General features: G+C 41.5%; 1 non-coding gene across 1 annotated transcript; it reads right to left on the reverse strand.

Moving 5' to 3' along the window:
- Window positions 1-2,457: 2,457 nt before the first annotated feature.
- On the reverse strand, window positions 2,458-2,564 carry LOC112725659 (small nucleolar RNA R71). The gene has a single exon (XR_003164752.1). It is a non-coding gene; the product is annotated as a small nucleolar RNA R71 (small nucleolar RNA).
- Between the last annotated feature and the right edge of the window lie 1,180 nt (window positions 2,565-3,744).

The raw sequence follows: 3,744 nt of genomic DNA on the forward strand, positions 1-3,744 counted from the left end.
ACGTGGATAAAGAGATGATGAGCTAACGTTAGTGACACTCACCTTTGTCACTAATGTTGGAGATGGCTAGCATGACTACGTTAGAAGCCACGTTAACTTAGTTAACGTGGACTCTAACGTGGGAAATAGGGGCACATTGGAACGTTAGTGACAAAGGTAAGTGTCACTAATGTTCTCGAAGGGTTGGCATTACTACGTTAGAAGCCACGTTAACCTAGTTAACGTGGACGCTAACGTAGGGACAAGGGAGGACTCTCCACGTTATTGGGAAAGGTAAGTCCCAATAACGTGTGCGAAGGACCAAGAGGCAAAGTTAGTGGTCACGTTAGTGCCACTAACGTTGAAGTCAACGTGATCATATTTGGGTTAGGAACGTTAGTGAAAAAGGTGATTGTCACTAACGTTCTCGAACCCACACTTTCACTTAACGTTGACACCACTAACATCCTGAGTCAAAGTCCCTGCCTACTTCACCTTTTCTCTCTGCAAGCAAAGCTAAGCCCAATGAAAAGGATAACTGCTTCAAACTCAAGATTCAGAGGCCCATACCCAAGACTTCAAGAGCCAACTAGAAGATCGGAAGAGTAGTATATATAGGAGTAGCTTTGAATTAGTTTGAGGGTTGGAAACTTTAGGGAGCCTTTGGCATAGAACTACTCTCTGTATTTTACTTTCTCTGCACTTCTAGTTTTACTTTCATCATGTATTCTCCATCTTTGTTTTCATCTTCTAGAGCTATGAACAACTAAACCCCTTTCATTGGGTTAGGGAGCTCTGTTGTAATTTGATGGATCAATATTAGTTTTCATTCTCCTTCTTCTATCTTTTCTCTTGATTTTACTTGAAAGCTTTCGATCTTCATCCAATTGGGTAGTTATCTTGGAAAAGAAGCTATTCATACTTGGATCTCTTCTGAACCTTGAAAGAGGAATGAAGAGATCATGCTAGAAATGCTTTCTCATGATGGACTAAATTGGGTTTGGATGGATATGTGGCTATAATCCTACCAACACCTGATTTGGGAAATGCATGTGGTATAATCAGTGACCATACTTCATCTCTTCTCATGAGCAATTGACCAAGGAATTGGCTATTGATCAAGATTTGAGAGATTGAATTACCAAGAAATTGGAATTCGATCACTTAAGATTGCCAAGGAGATCAATGAATGCATTGATTGAGGAAGAGATGAAAATGAACTTGATCCGGAGAATGCAACATCTCCTGAGCCCAATGAACTCCCATTTCTGATCTTACCCATTCTCTTTAATTTCTGCCATTTACTTTTATGAGCAATTACCCCATTCCCATTTAAGATTCTGCAATTTACTTTCCGCTATTTACATTCAGCTCTTTATTTCTAGCATTTACTTTTCCTGTTATTTACTTTCCCGCCATCTAATTTTCTGTAAATCTCAAATCAAATTCTGGTTCGCTCAACTAGAAAATTCCTCTAATTAAAGTTGCTTGATCAATCAATCTCTGTGGGATTCGACCTCACTCTATTGTGAGTTTTTACTTGACGACAAATTCGGTACACTTGCCGAAGGAAAATTGTTGAGAGACAAGTTTTTGTGCGTATCAAGTTTATGGCGCCGTTGCCGGGGATTGATTTTGTATCAACAATGATTAAGTTGGAGGATCACTAGATTGAGCATTTGTTATTCTGTTGATTTAAATTTCTGTTTGAGCACTTTACTTTTGGTTTCAGTTGTTTTGTATTCCCATCCCTTTAACCCCTTTATTTCAGTTGTTTACACTCTGTTTCACTCACCCACTAACTGTTTGATATATTGCATCACTCACACTAACAACATTTTTTTAGAATAGTTTCTGGATCTATTTCCTTGCTTGTGCCTTGTTGGTTGTATGACAGGGAGAAGAAGCGGGGCTTCAACTTTATTTGATTCTGAACCTGAGAGGACCTTCCTTAGATTAAGGAGGGAAGCAAGAGGAAAGAGAGTAGTTGGTGCTGAGGAAGAGGAAGAATATTTTGAACCAAAAATGGATGAAAACATGGAGAACCATCATGAAGAAGAGGCTCACAACCATGGCAGAGAGGGTCTAGCAAATCATGCTGGGCAAGAGAGAAGAGTTCTGGGTTCTTACATGAACCCAAACCCAGGAAATTGTGGAAATAGCATCCAAAAGCTAACCATACATGCCAACAACTTTGAACTAAAGCCACAACTCATCACTCTTGTTCAGAATAATTGTTCATTCGGAGGGAGTGTCCAAGAAGACCCCAATCATCACCTAACCACATTTATGAGGATATGCGATACTGTGAAGTCTAATGGTATTCATCCTGACACCTATAGACTACTTCTGTTCCCTTTTTCACTCAAGGACAAGGCATCTAAATGGCTGGAGTCCTTCCCAAAGGAGAGTTTAGCAACCTGGGAAGATATGATAAACAAATTCTTGGCAAGATTCTATCCTCCTCAACGGATTAACAGGCTGAGAGCTGAGGTACAAACATTCAGGCAGCAGGATGGTGAGACTCTATATGAAGCATGGGAGAGGTTTAAGGACCTAACAAGGAGGTGTCCACCAGATATGTTCAATGAATGGGTGCAGCTACACATTTTCTATGAAGGCCTTTCCTATGAATCAAAGAAGGCAGTAGACCACTCATCCGGGGGATCTCTGAACAAGAAGAAGACCGTTAAGGAGGCCATAGATGTCATTGAAACTGTAGCAGAGAATGACTACTTCTATGCCTCCGAAAGAGGGAACACTAGAGGGGTGATGGAGCTAAACAATGTTGATGCACTGCTGGCCCAAAACAAGCTCATAACCAAGCAGTTGGTTGACCTCACCAAGAAGATAGAGAGGAACCAAGTAGCAGCAATCACCACCTCATCAACGACCCAAGAAGAAGTGAATGAAGAAGCAGAGGGTAGTCAGGAGTAAGCCAACTACATTGGGAATTCACCTAGGCAAAACCATGATCCATACTCCAAAACCTACAACCCTGGATGGAGAAACCACCAAAACTTTGGGTGGGGAAATCAACAAGACCAAGGCATAGATCAAAGACGTCCAAATCCCAATAACTTAGCTCACCAACATGCCACACCTAGACCATATCAGTATCCACATAACCACCCCTTTCAACACTTCTACCAAAGCCAAACTAACCTTTCTCATCCATCCAACCCCAACCCACCATCATCTGATGACAGACTCTCAAGGATTGAGAACCTACTTGAAGGTATATGCAAAGAGATTCAAGACAGTAAAGCGTTCTGAGAAGAAGTGATGTCTAATATGCAGAATCAGGATACTGCCATCAAGAAACTTGAGACACAAATTGGCTACCTATTCAAGCAAATTCCCAGCCACAACCTTCGCAGCAATACTAACTCAACCCAAAGGGAGGAGTGTCAGGCTATCATCCTTCGGAGTGGGAAAGAACTGAAGGAAACCCCCAGAAACCACAAGAAAAGGACTCAAATGAAAAGGAAGAAGAGCAGGATGGAGCTCGAGTTCCCACTTTGAGTTCACAAAAAGGGGAAGGAGTGCTGAAGCCAGACGTCCCAAGAGTCCCATACCCTCAGCAATTAAAGAAGAAGGGGGATGACAGCCAGTTCTTGAGATTTTTGGAAATCTTCAAGAAACTATAAATCAACATACCTTTTGCTGAAGCAATAGAGCAAATGCCCCTCTACGCCAAGTTTTTAAAGGAGCTAATGACTAAGAAGAGAAGCTGGAAGAACAGCGAGACTGTGATACTAACCG

The sequence above is a fragment of the Arachis hypogaea genome, chromosome 11 (assembly GCF_003086295.3).
Source record: "Arachis hypogaea cultivar Tifrunner chromosome 11, arahy.Tifrunner.gnm2.J5K5, whole genome shotgun sequence".
Lineage (NCBI taxonomy): Eukaryota > Viridiplantae > Streptophyta > Magnoliopsida > Fabales > Fabaceae > Arachis > Arachis hypogaea.